The 20,449-nt window shown below is 43.2% G+C and overlaps 1 pseudogene; it reads right to left on the reverse strand.

Moving 5' to 3' along the window:
- Nucleotides 1–694: 694 nt before the first annotated feature.
- The window catches only part of LOC116327388, a 29,376-nt pseudogene continuing 9,621 nt past the window's right edge, over nt 695–20,449 (reverse strand).

Here is a 20,449-nt window from a genome sequence, read left to right on the forward strand (position 1 = left end):
GCTGCCTTCAGCCAGGTGCTACAGAGCTCGGTTTACTAAAACCAGCTGCCACAGAGTTTCTGTCCCTGGGCTGTCACTCTGATGAACACTGTAACCCACTGTTATATCATTCAGGTCATATGCACATTGCACTATCCAGTTTGCACTGGTTCATGCTGGTTGCACTAATTTCAGCCTATTTAGATCTGTCATTCACGCCCAGTTGTAGTTTGATATAAGTTGTATAGTTTAAGAAACATGTCAAACTGTTAAATTTGGTATTTTTAACTGATTTGGCTGAAGAAATGAAAACCAGTGATGCGTTTCTTTGATAGGTAGCCAGTAGATACACTGGTTCATCCCTTGAGTTAGGTGCTTTTTTTTGGCTTGAATCATTCATAGGTGAGTGTTTTGTGGCGTGGTAAACATGCCTCTGAAAATGGTCAGGTACGAGGATGTGACTAAAAATGAGCAAAAAGAAAGCAGCTTATGTTCAAATAAGTTTTCTTTGGACAAACAGATCTTCATTTCAGTTATTTAATTAATTTAAAATCATCTGATCAGCTGTTCTTGTTAAAGTCCACTGAAATGTCTACATTTAAAAAGTCAAAACATAAAAAGATTTGATAAATGCGTCAGTCTATAAACAGGCAAAATAATCCAATCACCTACACTATCAATCATCAAATACACAAAACACAGATCACAGTTTGCGCACATTTTTTTCCAAAACTGCTTTATTTATTCCCATTTTTTTCCAAGCAAAGTTTTTTGATTCCTTTTTATATTAATGTAATTAAAAAAAGATAAAACTTGGGATTTTTCATTTTTATGTACAAGCAAGAAAAAACAATGTTTAGGAAATAACAATGAACAGAGTACAATCCTGCACAATAACACTGTAAAAAAGAAAAAAGCGTTAGAGTGGAATCAAACACCTGTAGTTCAGAGCTCCTCATTTTAGCTTGTGAGCCCACATTCTCTCTCACACACACACACACACACACACACACACACAGAGCACAAAGCAGGATGCCAGCAGGATTATTTCAGGTGAGGTGGAGAGTTTCACCCTACACAATGCAGCCGAACAAATGGGCTTCAGTCACACATAAAAAATGTACACACATGCAGTGTGGTGGTCCTCTCCACGATGGTCCAGTGTCTCCACAATACTGTTTCCCTTTACAAGGTTGTTATGGCAACAACCACAAACTGTCCCCCCTCCCAGTCTCTAAACCCAACTCTACGCTAACGTCTAATAACTTACTAACTATTCAGGTGCAGTCCAGCGTGGGCCTGAGAGAAAACCAGAGAGAGCAGAGAGAAAACCTCTGACCATTTCCTTTGCACTGGTTTCATTTTGGTGTCACATCCACAGCTGTGAATGTGGTGCATAAAGACCGAAATCCTCTTTAAGCAATTACAAAAAAAAAAAGAAAAAAGAAGAAGAAGTGGACACTGCTGCATCAGCAAGGTTCGATGGGTTTCTGGAATAAACCTTGTGATTTTAAACTGAGTTCTGACAGGTTTTCTTCCAATTATGGAAGTTCTGAAGGGGAAATTCTTTTAATTACCCTCTGCAAAAATGAGCTAAAACTTACCACCAGGGGGCAGCACTTCACCAGTGGGATGTTTGCAGGTAGGTGCTGCTTTTATTTTTAGTCCCACCCCCCTTTCCTCAATGTGCATTGCCTTTGGCCTGGCGCCACCGTAAATAATAATAATAATAGTAATAATTAATAAATAAAGGTTACACTGACCCTGCAACACAAACAGGAAACGGAGACTGTTCACCTTCAAAGTAAAAGCTGAGCATTTAGAAATGTGTAGCAGCGGTAAAGAAATAAACGTTTTGGAAGTGAACAGTCCCAGTTTCCAGTTTGTGTCGCACTTTGCCAGCAACCACTGGCCAACCAGTTGGGGAATGGGAGGTTGTCACTGGCCAATCTCTAGGCCTGCATGGCTGTCACTTTAGTTCATTTTTGATGTTTCAAACTATTTCTAAAATACAGGAATTTACAAAAAGTACCTTTGAATTTTTATTTGATTTTTAAAAATTTAATAAAAATCAGGTGTTATCAGATTTTTACACAACATAGTGCTGTTGAATGCCAATATAATAAATAGACCTTATTAGAATTTCTACTTCTTATCTATTTAAATTTTATATTTATAGCCTGAAATTTTGTCCTAATATGCTGTTTTTATTAAAATATTCATCTGATATGAATAAATTCATTTTTGAGGTAAGATGTCTGAATTTTAAACACCCAACATTTTTACGATAAAGATTGTTGTGACTAAATTCTAAGTAGTAGCAGCGAAAATCAAAAAATAAATCCTTGTCAGTGCGTCTTAATAAAGCAGATTCTCGTCAGTTGTGTGCAAATACTCCTGGACATGAAAATAAAGAGTACCGATACGCTGGTAACAGTAAACATATGTTTGTGAGAAGCAACAAAAACAAAACTATACTTGATTCTGACATTCAGGATGAACTCGGAAAACTGCTGTCTGCTTCCAAATTACATTCTGTACAAAAAGCAACCCTGAGTCTCATCAGCGGGTTGGCCGCTCCGCAGCCTCTCACCGTTAGCCTGTGGTCCGCCCCTCCAAACGCAATCGCTCCTAACACAACTGTGCTCCCTTCCTCATCGAGTCAGAGGACCCTCGGGTGGGTGACTCAAACATAAACACACACACACACACACACACACACACACACACACACACACAGCTCGTTATTATTTTTGTGTTTCTGCTCCTTGTTGGAATCGTGTTGGCATTTTTGTAGCTTTGACAGCATGTGGGATGGAAACCAGCGCCACGACAGGGAAGTGTGACAATCGACAGTCACCGGCTCGCTCTTTTTCAGGTTCCCCAGATCCCACCGTCTTCACTCTGCTCTCTCCTGCACGACTGGCTGCTTTGCTTGATGCTGGCTTCCTGTGTTTGTCCAATCAGGAGTAGATGGTGATGACTTCACTTCCTCCGCCTCTCACCAACAGAACACGCTCCAATCCCTCTGTCAGGACCTCCAGGAACTCCATGTCTGCTCAATGAATTAACGAATGTCTCATACTATGTTACTTGGATAATATAATTGAATTTATTTAAATAAATGAAAAGCTTATATATGTTTTAATAATCATGTTAGTAAGCAAAATTTGCTTTGGTTTTTAAGGCTCTAGTGATTTAGTGAACTTTAGTGAACTTATTTTTTTAAACTCTGTTTACTGGCAAAGCCATCATAAAGGTGTCTGCTGTAACAAAAGTACACTCAGTAACTGCAAAAACAAGCACCTAAAATCTAATTTGGTGCAGACTCAGGGTTAAGGATACAGTTCTCATCTCCTTCAGTGTTCTTGGGGGGTCCAGGCATGTTGAGCAGGACGACCCGGGCGTCGTGGGATCTGTTGACAATGACCTCGTTGAGTTTGACGGCGGTGTGCATTCGCCTGACGTTGGAGTGGTCCCTGAAGGAAAAATGAGATGTGTTAAATGACCTGGTCACCGTGGTTGTCAGTGTCACAGTGAAACCTGTTGTGTCTGCTCACGGCCTGATGCTCAGCATGTCCCTGAAGCCCTCGGGGGTGGAGCAGCCCGAGTGCGTCGCTCTATACTGTGTGGTCTTCTCTTTGGTCCAGGTCATCTGAATGCGGCGGTGGTGCTCAGAGCTGCCGCCGCCGCTCCCCGCCCGGTCTCGCTCGCCGCCGTCTGTGTCATCTTCGTCGTCTGAGCCGATGCTCGTCAGACGCAGCATGGAGTTACGATCCTTCACCAGCTGGGCCTAGCGTGTGAAAACACACAAACACGCTCTCTCTCATCTCTTTTTCTAGCCTTTTCTTCCACCTCATTGGCAATGCCTCCTCTCTTTTCTACAGTAACTCCTGACTCCTGCTTCTCTCCGTCTCTCTGTACCTGTCTGTCTCTGTCTCCTCTGGAGGTGTTTGGCGTGAAGGGTCCAGGACTTTTGTACCTGGGGGAAAGATACGCCTACAGAAAACACAAGGTCACCTAACTCCCCAAAATCAAACACGGCCTGCATCTACTCTGGAGGGGCACTGAAGCACAACTACAGGGACACAGCAGCAAAAATAAAAAAAGGCCAGAGACAAAAAGCTTCTGAAAATCTGAAATGAGAACGAGTGTGAAGGGTAGAGGGAAACAAAGATGACAGAACAGTTAAAGAAAGAAGCATCTGACACGTTAGCGTTAATAACTGAACCCTTCAGATAAAGAACTGGACAGAGGGAAATAAATGTGGATTTGATCTACATTACGGAGGTCAAAGGATTCACTCCGTAACAATTCAGTGTTTTATTTAAATCAGGGGGTTTCAAACTTTTCCCTCACAGACCCCAATGAAGAACCCTGGGAAAAAGTTCACCCCACCATCCTGTAATTATTAAGGTCACATTATTTTATTGTGAAGTAATTCAAAAATTAAAGCTGCAGTTACATTAAAGCTGCTCCATGTGAATGTGATAGTGCTGGTGTACATTTAAGTTACTCCTCTGGTCTGAGAAGTGAAGTCAGAGCTCAAGTTTCTAAGATCTGATTTGTTTTTCTTAATTGCCAGCAGGCGGCGACACCTCCTGACCCTGAGTTCAGCTCACTGTGTAAATTTTGTTTCTCAGAGCGTGAGAGGAGCGTATGCTTGCAGTTTCAGTCCCAGCTTCGTGAAGACACTTCACAAACCGACAGCTGACGTCACGGTGACCACATCGCTTTTTTTTTTCCTCTCTCTCTCAACTCTTCATCTGAAGGGCTCAGCTGCACTCACAGCTGTTCAGAGGGTTTCACTCTTCACTTCCACAGCGTGCCCTGACTGCAGGCTACTCTACAGAGTCTAATCTGCTCTACTTCAGACAGCTGTTGCTTCTCTACTGCGCAAACTTACATCATCAAAACTCCAGCGTACCCTCTGAGGAGATGAGCGGCAAAAGGAGGTGACATGAACGTTTAACAATCATCTCAATGCAAGTTACCGTCTGCAGTGCTTCTTTTTGTCAGTAGCTCGTGTCCTTCACCATGAGTGTTACCCACCAGGGTTTCTTTAGTATCACCTCAGTACACTGCACTTTAGTTTCTTTAGCAACCTTTGGACCTGAACACTGAGCTCTTTGTCCTCAAATCTGATTTAGTCTGGAAGAAAATGGTGACCTCAAAGCCAAAACATGGCGTCTGTACGGGAACCTGATCTCCACTTTGTTCCAGTTTATTTTTCTAGAACAAAAAAAAAAAATTATTTCTATATTTCCATAAACTCCTCCCAAGTCATGAACTCACAGCTGACCTTGACCTCTAACCTCACCTGAAACCTTGTAGCAACACCTGCCTCTGGCCTACCATTGTTGCTGCTACTGCTAGGGCTCTCCTGGTGAAAGTGGTGAACAAATGCTTGTTAAGACCCAGCTTGCATAAAGTTTCAAACACAACTCCTAATCAACCCTACACAAACCTACGGGCGTTTTTCACACCACACAAAACCCCGCTGTAAGCGTTCCACACCTACCTCTCTGTCCCGATCAGATTTAGACAGTCGCATCTGTCTGAGCATCTGACACCTCTGCTCCATCATCAGCGTCCTCTCATAGGTATATGCGCTGATGTCACTGTCGTGCTGAGAAGAGGTACATGGACATGCTCAGAAGAGGTGAGAAAACAGCTGTTGTAGAGATTAGTGGAAAACAGACTGGAATTTATATTTTACTGTCCACATTTAACCTTATATTCACGCAGTGGTTCAGTTTATACACTTTAAGAACTTCATCCAGTTCAGAATTAACATACACGCATGTCTTTGCACTGCGGGAGGAAGTGCGAGTACCCGAAGGGATTTAAAGCAGGATCCTTCTTTCTGTTTTCATGTTTAAAGAATTCAATCCACCAGAGGCCTCAACACAAAACTCTGGTGTACTCTGAAGTGCAGAGAGAGACACCTCCTGCTCATAGGCTTAATCATCACAGTAGAATCTCTTTAGTCAAGAGACTAGAAGTATTAACTGTTTATTTTATATGTAAAAATCTGTGATTCAACCCCAACATGAATTCGATCTTAAAGGCTGTAAAAAATTATGCATCTAAATGTTTCAGCTGGCGAACCAGTGCAGCCATAAAAGGTGAATATTTCAGTCAAAGTGCAAGTGGTCAGACCCGGTAATGTAATTGAAGCAGTGCTTAAAAGGATGACCTTAAAGGGAGATCAGCTGGATTCAAATCAGGTATAGTTTCAGATTTTGTATTTGTATTATATTTTCTCTCTCTCTCTATCTAGCTCTCATAGATAGAGAGAGACAGAGAGAGAGAGAGATACATAAGAAGAAATGAGGGAGACGTTTGGGGTTTTTGTGCGTACCATCTCCACTACTTCCACCTCAGCATCGATGCGTAGCTGATAGGTGAAGGTTAACAAATCCTTCTTCATCTGTATGGAATTATCCTCCATCTGGGCCACTGTGAAGATGCGCATTGAACACTTGCGCCACACCTGGGCAGAGACAGAGCAGAGGGTTCAGCGAAAACTTTAAAGGCTTTGTTAGAGTTTAAGATCAACACTTTGTTTTCTTGCCTTGTGTTGTCGCAGGAGGAAAGGCAGAAGCATCAGCATCCCGCCGTCATGGACGATCCACCACACATCGATGTAGCCCTCTGTGCAGGGCTCGGAGTTGCTAGGGAACAAGGAGATGTTTTTGGGCACCAGAAGCGCAAGGTGGGCCGCTGTGGTCACCCGCACCGTGTCTGGAAGGAGGAAAGGGGGCGCCATTAGCTTGTTAATGCTGAAACAACCCCATTAACCGCTTTGCTGTCCTCTCCTGACTCACTGATGAAGGTCTTCCAGGACTGTGGGTCCTCGCTTTGCCTCCAGGCGTGAGGCCAGCCCATCACCACAGTGTTGGGTTTCATTCCTCCCAGGCCACTCGACTGGATCATGTGGCTGATCCCATCACGTGGCTTTTGAGCCACGATGCACTGGCAGAAGCCCTTCACGCGCTCCTTATCCATCAGGTGCTTCAGAGTCTGAGGAAAGAAGGGTAAAAGGTCCAACTCCACATTATCTGAAAGCAAATACATTTCCACCCATCAATAACAAACGGCCCTACCTGCTCAGCAGCGAGCGCCTCTCCATAGCTCTGCAGGTAGTTCCCGGGGACAACAGTACCAACAATGGTCAGGCCTTTTCCTGCCTTTAGCTGGCTGGCAAACGTCAGGAGCCGAGGAGACTTGACGTGGGCGTCTTCGTCCAGTTTTAATAACACCAACAGCTGAGGCCTGGACACGGACAGACAAGGCGATGAAAAAGAGCGTGTGTGCGTTAGTGGATTCTTCCTAAATATTAGTGACAGCAGAGCCTCAGATTGTCTGACTTTATGCTGTCTACATTTTTGAATGGGTTTTGAAAACCTCACAGCCAAGTGCTCAGATATAAAAAAAAATAAAAATAAATGGAGAATTGGTCATTTATAATTCAATGCTAACTTGGCAAACATCAGCTGAGGACTGTGAGACATGATGGAAGCGCTGTAAAGGATAATAAATAGGCCTTTCATTTAGCCTGATGTGCATCTCCCCAGATGTTAAACCACAGCACCACTATGAGCCAACTCATTTTCAGAGTTCGCTCACCCCCTGTCCTCCTGTCTTGATGCAGTCAGTCAGTTCAGCTCAATCAGCATCATTTGAAGCACATAAAGAGACACAACAAAGTCACACGGAGGCCCCATGGCTGGCTAACATGTCAAAATGTAATTACGGAGCAACAAACTGAAATTCAGTTTATTTGTGCCATAAAAGCTGTGTCCAGTAACCTGGAGCTCTCCTAGATCTGTTTGAGTAAAAATGATAGGAGTGACCTGCAGTGCTTAATTTACTGATCTACTATAAGTACTACTGCCCACCAAGAGAGACCTATGGGTCTTTGCACATTCAAATCATCTGATTCTTGTTTATAATGCTAAATGTGAAGCAGATTCTGATGTCTTGCAGCTTTACTCCCAGCACTGCACGCAAACTTAAGTGCAAACACTCAACCAACTCCTAAAAGGTCAACTTGCATCCTGTGTTTGTGAGACATTTCAATACCTCCAGTTTTTAGTATGCGGTGGTCCTTCTTCCAGCCTCAGCAGAGCATAACGGGCAGCGCTGAGTGACAGACCACGGATCCCATCTCCCCACTCCTTCTCTGCCTGATACAACCACACCCACACAGACAGATAAATACAAGAGGACACAGATAGCTACACACAGAAAATATAAGAGGACATACAGCTATATTTATTCACACACACAGTATACACTAGAGATGGCACGATACCACTTTTTTATGTCCGATACCGATACCGATATCATAAATTTGGATATCTGCCGATACCGATATGAATCTGATATTGTGTGTTTTTAATCAATAAAACTGTTTTTTAATATCTTGCTGCATTTTGTATAAGTTCATACTCAAGTTTAAATAAACAATTCTATTCTGTTATACCTGTATGTAAAAAAATACACTGTACCCAAAATATTTTATAGTTCAGCACACTGATCAATCTAATAAACTTAAACCTACTCCATCCTCCCTATTCTGGTATTTTAAAGAGTACTTAGCAGAAATATTAAGCAACCTAACTAATAGGGTTGCAAACTCCCAGCAAAAAAATAGGAACCACCCCCACCCTCCACCTCATGATGCTTAATCGATGTAATCAACTTTAATTTGATGCAGGGTGAAAAAAAAATGCACAGAATTAAATTATTTTTCAAGAATAATTAAATAGATTCAACATCTTTCTTCAACAGAATTGCAGACTGCACAGATGGTATGTTCCCAAAGGAAAAAGTACTATAGCTTACTAGGGTATATTAGACTTAACAGTTACTATATACAGTAATGGACTTCTATACATTTTACATCAGATTAAAACTTTGGGTGTAAGATTCAGATAATTATTTATTAAAAGCTAGACATTTTAAATGAGAATAAGAAAGAAAAGATGCCCCCCTGTTATCCCTATCGGCCCCCTGGCTAAACTTTGCTAGATCTGCCCTGCACAGTTACCACAACAGCACGTAGAAAAGGATCCCAGAAATAAACTAACAACAGCTTAAAATTTAAAGAGGTTGTTCAGCTATATTTATTCACAGACAGTATACACAGAAAAGCCGATCAGCTGATCTGAGTCCCCGATTGAAGTAGCTGCAGGAAGGTGAGAGAAGCTCCATAGGCACGGTTGTTGCTTAACATACGCTTTACAAACATTCGAGATGTTACACTTGCTTTAAAATATCAAACATACTGCTGCAACCTGCTACGGTTATAAACGCCGTGTCGCAAGTTTTTTGTACATTTTAATTTTCACGATATTTAATTCGGGACCGTAATATCGGTCGGTACGTTTACACGTTTACTTCTCTCTGGGATAACTTTCTCAGAGATGAAACAAACACGAAACAGACACGTTTAGGCACACCAGTCTGTACATGCACAATCATGTGGAGGACCGTACATCTCCATGGCAACATACTGTACCTTGATACTAAAATAAACTTGTAGATCATCGAAACAGGCGATCACCAGTCTGTACATGCAGCGTACATCTCCGTGGTACCTTGATAGAGGATATGAGATCATCCGGCGATCACCATGGCAGTAAAGTCATGAGCGCCCAGTCATCCCAGAAAGGACAAGCTCCTGGACAGATGAGCAGAGCAGACGTCAGAGAGGAGAGAAAAGAGAGAGAGAGTGAGTGAGTGAGTGAGTGAGTGAGTGAGTGAGTCTTTGGTAATACCAGTGGTAGTATGAGAAGCGAGGCCTCCAGTTGGGTGTCCTCAGGAGGGTCTGGAGGGCACAGGCCAGGTTTACAAACAGGTAGCACATGAGGAAGAACCTGGAAAGAGGGTTAGAGATTCAAACTGAGGTTTATGAAGGCAAACACTAAGTGTGCATGACACATGCACACACGTGTAACATAACTTCATCTTACATTGTCAGAATAGGAGCCACCATGTCCAGAGATGCGATGAGAATCCCCAGCTCAGCTATCAGAGCTGTCAGCAGCAGGGCCCACGTAGGTTCCCCGTTAGCTTTCCCGTGGCCAAACACCTGCCAGAAACACACAGAGTTCAAATATACACACAGACCCAGCAAATCACACTATGTTTAAGGAAATGGCAAGTACTGCAAATGGAAAAAAAAAAAATCTGATAGTTATTACATAGAGAGTGGAAGGAGGCAATAGCCTGAGCACTGAGAATCAAAGAAATAATCAAAAGCTTCAGTGAAAGGCAGGCACTGGAGAGAATACAGCATCTCCAGGTAACTACAAATTACACTACCTAAATAAATGGGTCACACTGTGCATGAGAGAAAACATAAAACACCATCACTTTAAAGCTTTTTAAAGCACCACAGTTCCATCAAGGTATTTGCACACCGTCTTCCCCCTGCTGCAAGATGTTTCTGTATGCAAGTGGAAATAACTGAAGTATGCAGCATAAATACATCAGTAATTCAACATCAGCAGGGATCTCTGCTTCACACAGTATCATTAAGTTCATCCTGAGCACAACAAGAATACAGGAGAAGTGCTTGGACAGTCCCTGTAATTAAACTGAAAACTAGCAGCTCTAACCCGGAGGAAGGGGATGATGTTGTCTTTGGCGATGGCCTGCAGGAGTCGTGGAGCGCCGGTCAAAGACTGGAGGCCCGCGCCACATGTGGAGAAGAAGGACCCGATCACAATGACCCACGGCGAGGGCCAAGCCAAAGTTCCCACCACCAGATTGCCTTTAACTGAATGTCCAAACCTGCAGAAGTAACAAGACATGAAGAAGTTTAAGCATGAAAGTCCTTCTGCCTCACATACAACACAACACATGCAAATACAAACACAAGAGCAGGTGTACTGACTTGTCTCTGAGGACCACCCCCTCGATGCAGGCTCCAAACAACACGACATTGCTCAGATCTGGATGAACAGCAGGTCAGGAAAGAAAAAAACAAAACAAAGTACTTTCAGTGCCACGAAAGCCGGACTGTGCTGAGAAAATTCGATGAACTGCCTCTCAGTCATACGCCTCCACTGCCCGGTCGAGATACACCATCCAGTCTCTGTGGACTCTCCACATAAATCACAACAGCACTCGCCTCAAGGTGCTTTATATTGTAATATAAAGACCCTACAGGAGCACAGATGCCCACTTATAAACAACAACCTCGGGACAGTGAGAAGGAAAAACTCCCTTTTAACAGCGAGAAATCTCCACCTCACCCTCAGACACGACCAGTTGAGAGGACAAGGACAGGACAAAAACACGGTGTGGAAGAGAGCCAGAGATTAACTAGTAAATAGTAATAATAACTAATAATTAAATGCTGAGTCATGTGCAAACACACACAGAGTGAAAAAGATGAGTGAAGAAGAAACACTCAGTGCGTCACGGGAAGCTCACAACAGCCTAGGACTATTACAGAGTAACTAAGGGAAGATTCAGAGTCACCTGATCCAACCCCAACTATAATTTTTTCATTTTCAAAAAGAAAGGTTTTAAGTTTTAAAAGCAGAGATAGTGTCTGTCTCCTGATTCCAAACTGGAAGCTGGTTCCATAGAAGAGAGGCCTGACACTGAAGGCTCTGCCTCCCATTCTACCATTAAATACTCCAGGAACAACAAGTAAGCCTGCAGTCTGGGAGTGAAGTGCTCTAATGGGGTAACAGCGAGAATGGTGAGCAAACTAAAGCTGAACTTTCGACCTTTGACCTTGATCTTAACCTTTGATTAGCAAATTTCAATCAGTCCACCTTTTAAAAAACAAAAAACAGAATTCAAGGTATTCTCAGAGATGGATGTAAGGGTGGACAGACAACATGAAAATAAAACAGGTGGACAGACTTAATCCACTAATAACACCACATTATTGTAATTAAATAATTCCATAATTAGCATTTAGGTTAACAACTTCAGAACTGTGTTGTAGCATCTTAAATTGTGCTTTGAGTTGCTTTTGAATTTGAGTGCATGAAAGTTCAATCAAACTGTCCGATGAAAGGATACAGACTAAAGAGGTGGTGAGGATGGCGAGGATGGTTCCGATGGGGATGGAGCGCTGAGCATCTTTTAAATCCCCCGACCGGTTGGAGCCGGCCATGATTCCTGAGGAACAAAATCATTCAAAGGAAGAGGAGATAAGTGATAACTCAACAGCTTTGTGCTTAAAATATCAACTTTAATGTTACACTGAATATACCACAGTTTTTTAATAAACACACTCATGAGTGTAATGTGTGATCAATATTTCAAATCAAAGATAATCCATCTCCATATTTTTTCCTTTTTTGTTGTTTTTTAAGTGTTTTCAAGCTAAAAAGTGAAAATAAAGCCAACTGCACAGACACACTGACAGAAATCCAAGAATAGATGCCTGAATCAGCAGCTGCACTGTGAGCGAGAATCAATATCACGCCTACAGCGCTTTTCCTGTCAATGATCAGTTTTCATCACTGAACCAAGCCAACATTAGGTTTAAATATCTTATATGCTTATATTTCTGAATTAACACTGAGTGGAGCCTAGTTAGTATTTTAGGAACGTCTGTACCTGTGACTGAGGGGAAGAAGATGCCCACGAGCACTGTGAAGGAGGTGGTGATGTCAGCAAACACGTATGGATAGCGATCAGAGGCTGGGTGTGCAGCTTGAGAGGCGTGGAGGGATCTTTTCTCCAAAACATCCCCTTTATGGAGGTATGTACCCCACAGGTTCTCTGTATAGAGGGAGAAACAAACCCCAAGGAAGATCAGTCACTGACATTGGCAGAGGATAAACATTCACTTACACATTCACACACAGGAGATTTAGAGGCACTAATTAGTGTAACATTAGTGAGATGGTGTAATGTCTGCCTCCGTCTCCTTTGATAAAACATCTTCCAACTGCTGCTTATCCAGGACTCAGTTGTAGGGGCGCCAGTCCTAGCCAAGAAGCCCAAACCTCCCTCTCCATAGCCACTCCTCCAGCTTATCCAGGGGGACACGGAGGCATTCTCAGGCCAGCTGAGAGATGTAATCTCTCCAGCATGCCCTGGGTCTGCCCCGGGGCCTCCTTCCAGTATGACGAGTCCAAAACACCTCAGCCAGGAGGCATCCTAGTTGGATGCTTGAACCACCTCAGCTGGCTCTTTCAATGAGGAGTAGTAGTGGCTCTACTCTGAGCCCCTCTCGCATCACTGGACTCCTCACCCTTTCTCTAAGATAGAGTAAAGTCAAAGATTGACCAGTAAACTGGCAGCTTCACATTTACATAGAGTTCTCTCTTTGCTACAACAGAGCAGTGCAGTGATGTGGTTCATTTGTCGATCTCCCTCTCCCCTTATTCGTGAACAAGACCCCCAAATTACTTAAACTCCTCCATTTGGGGCAGTAGAGGGACTCGTCCCTGGCCTGGGGTGGGCACTCCACTCTTTTCCACCTGAGGACCACTGTGAGCTGTGAAGCCTTCTGCCTCTCGGCTCTACCTAGAAATTCTGTCCTGTCTGTGATATTATGTTCATTTTATTCATCTAAGATGTTTGGCGTGTTCACATATTGGGGGATAAATACTGGATTTCTTATCTTTCTCCTTAAAGCACCAACATAACTTCAGACCAGATTGGTTTTAAAGCATTCTGCTGCATCAGGCCAGCTGAGGTCCATTATTGTTACAGAACACAGTATGTCAGGATTTATTTCACTCCTGTTGTTCCATCATTCAGCTGCTCAAGCTGAGTTAATAGCTACAAGGGAAAACATCAATACTAAGTTCTTCCTGTTTTAATTGCAGAATCAAGAATGCATTTTGAGCCCAGAGGGAGAGATACTGGTTACTTAACCTTCTTACTGTCACTTAGCAAAAACAACATTAGCACAACAATTTAATGCCTGTTTAAATGTGATGGTCTAAAGTTTTAATCTACTATATTTTTTAAAATGCACACTCAGTGAATAAGAAGTAATTTCATACTGGTCAGCTATAAGTGAGGTTCTAGCTTTCAGCCAAGAAACAACACTAACAGTGCAATCCCAGACTTTCCTGGAACTTCCATGCAGACCACAGACTAAAAAGAAGATGGACACAGCCAGACTTGGCCAACGACCACCCTCATCAGATTAAAAAAAAAAAACAAACAAAAAAAAAAAAACCACAAACAAAGAGGCAACGGTAAAACACTCAGCTTGGCTTCGTAACAGGTGGGTGATATCACATTGGCCGTGTTCATATTTTATATGATCTCTCATTCAGAGAATCACTGCACTCCTCATGCATGCACTCTACCTGATATGGCCCCACTAGTCAGTCCGGGGATCCCTTTAATCTCAGAGAAGTTGTTTGAAGTGAAGTATTCGTCACAGGTGGCGTTGAGCTGTGAGTTATGGCAAAATAACTTCCAAAGACGCGTGGTCTTCTCCACCATCACCTCTGGGACATGGCTGGTGGGGTCAAAGGTGGGGCCCACTGTGCTGTTTTCTATCAGAGAGAGAAAAAACAAAACAAAAACAAAAACCAGCATTTCAGAAAAATACACTGGTGTAACTCAGAGAGACACTCTTACTCCTCATGACTTGTAACAGAAAGAAGGAAATCTGAACCCACCGTTAATCGTGAAGTTGCTGTCTAATTTCTCAGCTGCAACTTTAACCAGGACAGTTTTACTACAGTGGTTGTCAACAACATCATGGGCGTTGATAGTTCTGTTTCCCAGCATGCATACGCTGTGGATGAAAGCCCAGTCAGTCAAAAATGTGACGCATAAAGGATCGGTCAGCTCTGTGTTTTCCAAATAATCAGGACTCACGGAAAATCCGCACACTGAAGGCAGAAACCAGCGCTCCGACATAGATGGATAAAATGGAGATGATGACGAGGCCAAGAAGGCGGAGGCCAGTTTGTTCACATACTTGACCCCACGAAAACCAGCAAGGCCATGAAGAGGAGAAAGATGGAGCCGTATATTCTCATGTTGTTCAACATGGCTGCTCCTTCACCTTCAAAGATAGCTGCTCCGGGTGCAATGTACACCTGTCAGAGGGAGAGGGAAGAGAGTAAGAAGCAGGCCTCACTTATCTGAAGGTTCAGTAATATAAGTGCGTTTAGTGCAAATCAGCCAATCAGATGATACATATAAATAATATCAGCCTGTCAATAAAACTGGTCAGCCTCCTTTTGTGTCCCTAACTCAGGTCACATGTTTATTTAAAATAACTGAGCTTATGGGTTTTGTGAGGTCCACATGTAGTGAAGGCAATGAGTCGTTGCTACCTGGTATCGGTATAGAGTCACTCAACAATCACAACGTAAGTCTTTACACCCAGAGAAAAGTCTGGAGAACACAATGCTAACTGGAACAACAACAAAGCAAACAAAGCAACTCACCAGAAGGATCTCGACAGCTCCCAGGATGTACATGGCTCCAGCGAAGGTAGTGCCCAAGTAGAAGCACAGGCCTACCGCCCCCCCAAACTCTGGACCCAAAGAGCGGCTGATCATGAAGTAGGAACCTCCCGCTGGAGGGGGAGGAAAGAAGCAGGAGGAAGGTGTACGTAAGGGTTGGAGGAAGTGGAAATGAAGAGGGAGAAAGAGGGATGGAAAAAAGTTGGATGAAAACAGAAACAGATTGGAGGGGGAAAAGAAGGGTGGACAAAGAAAGAGAGAAAGAGAGGAGGGGGTGGATGGTTAGTAACATTATGATGTTGGGAGGCAAAAGGGGAGAAAAGAGGAGTCATACTATGCTTGTAGAAGTAAGCATAATGTTCTATGTGACACAAATACAGACAGAGCGGACTTTCATTCAAACGGCATCTGCAAATGCACACGGCAGCGGCTGCTCAGTTCACTCCAAGTGATGGACCAGGTTGAGCTTAATGCATCCGACCATAACCTTCTGACAATGAGCTCCAGGCTGTATGCGAATAAGCCAACACTCTGGTAACGTAGCCCAGCCCGCATTACGGTAAAATTCACACTGCCCCTATACAACTGCTACTCCGAGTGTGCTAAGGCAAACGGCGGCTATTTGCTGATACCATTTGAACCACGTATAACACAAATCAGGCAGCAGGAGCAGATACTAATACTCTGCTGACTGCGAGCATAATTCAGTGTTTGGTTTCCAAACAGCAGCATTGAACATCAAACAAAAAGGAACACACAGCAGGGTCGATGTCACAAAAAACATTCAATTGAATATGAATGTTGTAGGTTTAGACATATTTAATGTGAGATGTTTCTGAGCAAGGCCACAAAACCTGCCGGACTTTCAGGTCACTCGGTCTGCTGTATTTGAGAAGCCAAACACTTTATTACTTGTTCAGCCTGACCTCAGTAAACTCTACACACACACACACTTTTAGTCGCTACCATCTGAGACTAGAAAGCATGACAGCTGGAAGCTGCTCAGGTGAGACAGAGCGTGGGGTGAAATGCCTGATGAAAGTCGGAAAATGTTAGAGATTAATTTTATACTTTACGGAGGTTTTCTCGTTCTACATTCAATTATCAAACTGTGGCATGCTTGTTGGAAAATAAGTCAATCAATCATCCTACTCTGACAGTCAGGATATTCGCCTCGAGGCATTTTGGTGAGAGAAAAGGTCAATGGCAGATAAATATTCTAGGTTTTTAATGAAGGCACAGACAGAGAGGGAGAGGCAGACAGAGGGAGAGACGGGACACAGAAATAACACTCGTTAGCAAAACGTATTCAGCGCGCCCAAAGCTGGAAAATGAGAAGGACAACCGGGAAAGACAAACTACAAAAGTCAACACAACATCCACAGAGGCCACCAGACTCAGTCCACTGCAAAGTGTCCCCATAAAAATGTGATTTATTGTGGAAATACACTTTGATTCAGAGTCACTGAAGCAGACAACACAGAGGTGAACCTAAACTGAAAGTAAAACTCAGCACCCTGCTGGATTTATAGCTTTTTATAAAGAGCACATTTTATTTCTTTGTGGCAATAAATAACAGAATGAATAATAAGAAGTTCAGAAATAACTTACATTCATTATGTAGAGTTAATCTAATAAGATTAAGACTGTGCTCTTCATACTGGTTCTAAGTCTGGTTAAATGGGAAGGAACAAAACATGGAAGAAGAAGAATGAGGAGGAGAGGAAAGAGTAGAGAGAAGAACAAAGAAAGGGAAGGAAAGGAGGGAAAGGTAAAGAAGATGAGGAGGAAGAAGCAGAAAGACAAGAAGGAGGACAAGAAGGAACAATCCCTGGGCCACTCGGTCCACAGAATGAAGGAAGAAACAAAGAGCTGAAGGAATACCTGGTACGACTCCATTGGTTGCGATTGCGCTCATTGATATGGCGGTCAACATTGTCTGGAGAGGAGAGACAGCAGTCATTTAGAGAGGTTTCCTGTTTTTGTCTCCTTGGGGCTGTTTGCTAATACTCCAATACTCACACAGCAACAGCACATAAGAACAATACAGAAGGCCTGCAGCACGCCGGCAGTTCCCACCACCCAGGTCAACCGCAGGAACAAGATGACGCCGAAGATGTTCTGCAGACAAGGCAGGTACACGCCCATCAGCGTCCCCATCTGTGGCGACTGGAAGGAAACACAGAAGAAAAAAGGATTGAGCAGAAACGAAATCCAAAGACAGCACGTGATGTTACCCTCCGAGGTGCTCATTTGGAATTTGTTCATTTATTTGAGTCCATCATAATACCTTCATTCTGTAAACAAAAAGAAACTAAACACATTAAACTGATGTAACATTAAAGGTTAATTCAGACTTTCATTGAACATCGTTTTAGCCATTATTAGACCACTTCATTTGTGTGGGCTCCGCCAGGGTACTCCAGCTTCCTCCCACAGTCCATGTTAGGTTAACTGGTGATTCTAAATTGGCTGTAGGTGTGAATGTGTTTGCCCCTTAACAGATAGCTCTCACCCCCTGCGACAGATGGGACAGGCTCGAGCCCCACAGCAAAATGCTTTTAACTGCTAAAAACATGATGGGGCAGATGGGAAATTTTTATTCCCATATGTGTCTGATTTCATATAGAATGACCCTTTTAGTGTCCTAAAACCCACGTTTGGATATTTAACATCTTATACCCCTGCTTGCAGGAAGCACACATACATGGAGACCCATGAATCACTTCTCCTCTGGTCCAGTTGGGATTTAACTCTGCTCCTTCTCCATTCAAATGTTTTCTTATCCAAATATTTATCCCTTAAAGCAGGTCTTTAAACTAGGCTTCCTCCACTGTCATCTTTCCAGGTAAGGCCCTGAAATCACTGCACGACCCCTCCCTGCTGTACCAGACTTATGTTGATGCTTGTACTGAACACACGGTGGGGTCCAGACGGGAGGATTAAACATGTTTTGGTTCAACTTTCCCTGCCGTCTGTTGGCAAATGTGTCCGAGCAATCCGGCAAACGTGCAATTACTCTCAAACCGCCAAAACAGACAGGCAGTTCTTATCTGGGCCAGCCAGCGCCTTATCAGGAAGGATTGGGCTCCACATCAGGGTCACATCCGAACGCAATTTCAGCGGGAGGCAGGGAGTCAGGACGGCGGCAGAAAGTGTCAGTTTTCTAGGACAGGGCCTCAAAAACTGATGATAAACAAACGGATGTCTTTATTTTTTATTGTTTCAGGTGCAACATATGAACTGGTGACCATGTGAGGATTGTCACTGTCATCCAGATCAACTTTGTACTTACTACACCATTGCTACAACCAGGGCTCATCCTGGTTATGACACTGCAGTATAAGATCATTGTTCAGCCAGACAAAGTACAGCTGGAATCGTGCACCACGTATGGACAGATTACCCAACTCGCCTCGCCATCCAGTGAATCTCATTAAAACACTGAAGGGATTTTAGTTTTACGAGGTCACACTTGTGTTTAAGTGTGTTTCAAGGTTTATTCTTTTGTACCTTGCTGGGTTTCTTTTTCTCTCCGATGCTCTCAGCCTCCTCGTGCTCTTTGGCCCCCTGAGTCAGGTTGGTGTAGTTGACCAGGCGGCTGAGGAGAGAGGACACCTTCGGCCGAGTGTCCATCTCCTCCTGTTGGTAGAGGACGAAGAAAAAGAGGAGACAATGAAGTATGGTGGAGGGAGAAAGAGATTAAAACAGATGGAGTAAAGATGGGGAAAAGAAAGAAACAGAGAGGAGGAAGGGCAGAAATTACTGTGAGGCAGAGATGAACTAAAGATAGGAAATCAAGTGAAAGAAAGATAAAATGACAACCAGAGAAAGGCAACAGACAGAAGCTATAAAAGAAGAGGAGACAAAGAGGCATACTGAACTGCTAGATAAAGAAGTGGGAGAGAGAAGAAGGAACTCTGTAAGGTATAAAACTTGAAATTATCTACACCCACCAGCCACATGCTGGTTATTCTGGGCTCCAGTTAGCAGACATTCATCAAATAAACAGTAACCATAAAGAGCATCATTTTCTATTTTTAGCCCTGTGCTGTATAATAAAACCATAAGAGTGAATGCATTAAAAGAAAGCAGCAAATACAGCCACTAGAAAGAGTGGCTGAAATGTTTCGAACCTCAAACAAGGCCAGGTTTTTGTCATAGAAGTCGTCATCGTCCACCTGATGATTGCTGTTGATGTACACACTGGAGGTTTTCGAATTTCCCTCACCTAGCCAATAAAAGAAATACAGAGAGAGAAATCATAAACAAAGGGAAAGAAAAGGAAAGGGTGATGCAGCATGAATATGACTGAGCACAAAGGAAGCCTTTTTTTTTTTTTTTTTTTTTTTTAAATCGCTGTCACGCTGTCATCATGGCTCGGTGGTGTCGACTTTCAGCCGTTTCCCCTCACAGACACAGTTTGATGCAGCAGCCCCGTGTCGCTGGCTCGGTTCCTCCCGTCGGTGCAGACCGCTGCATCGGCAGCACCTGAGTCAGCAGCATCACTTCCCCCTCCCTGCTACGCCACACTCACGCTAACAGCAGCCAAGGGTCACACGCTTCACAGAAGCGCACTCGGAAGAAAACCAGAGACTGAGGGATGAGGCATTCCGTCGCCTCAGCACGTGTGGCAAAGTTTGGCTTTTCCCTTCTTGTTTAACATCCCAATAGCAAAATAAATAATAACAGTGTGGATTCCCCCTAAATAAATGTAAAGGTACCCCAAACTGAAATAATAATAATAATAATAAATAAATAACAAATCTTCCTATATTTACTTTATTTTCCTGTAAACACAGCAAACTTCCACCTCTTCACACCTGTAAAAACTATGGTGCGGCCAGGGGGGGGTTGAGAGCATGATTCATTTTCAGTGTTTACTCTATGAATGAGTTCACACCAGTTGGTGAATCTAAAACTGCATCAGCAGCTTTCACTGTCTATTTTTAGAACATTGGCTGGTTACATGCCAAAGAAAAAAATAAATCAACGATCCCTGGGAGGAAATTTAAAAAAAACAAAAAAGAAAAAGAAAGCCAGCA

This window comes from Oreochromis aureus, linkage group 3, assembly GCF_013358895.1.
Source record: "Oreochromis aureus strain Israel breed Guangdong linkage group 3, ZZ_aureus, whole genome shotgun sequence".
NCBI lineage: Eukaryota > Metazoa > Chordata > Actinopteri > Cichliformes > Cichlidae > Oreochromis > Oreochromis aureus.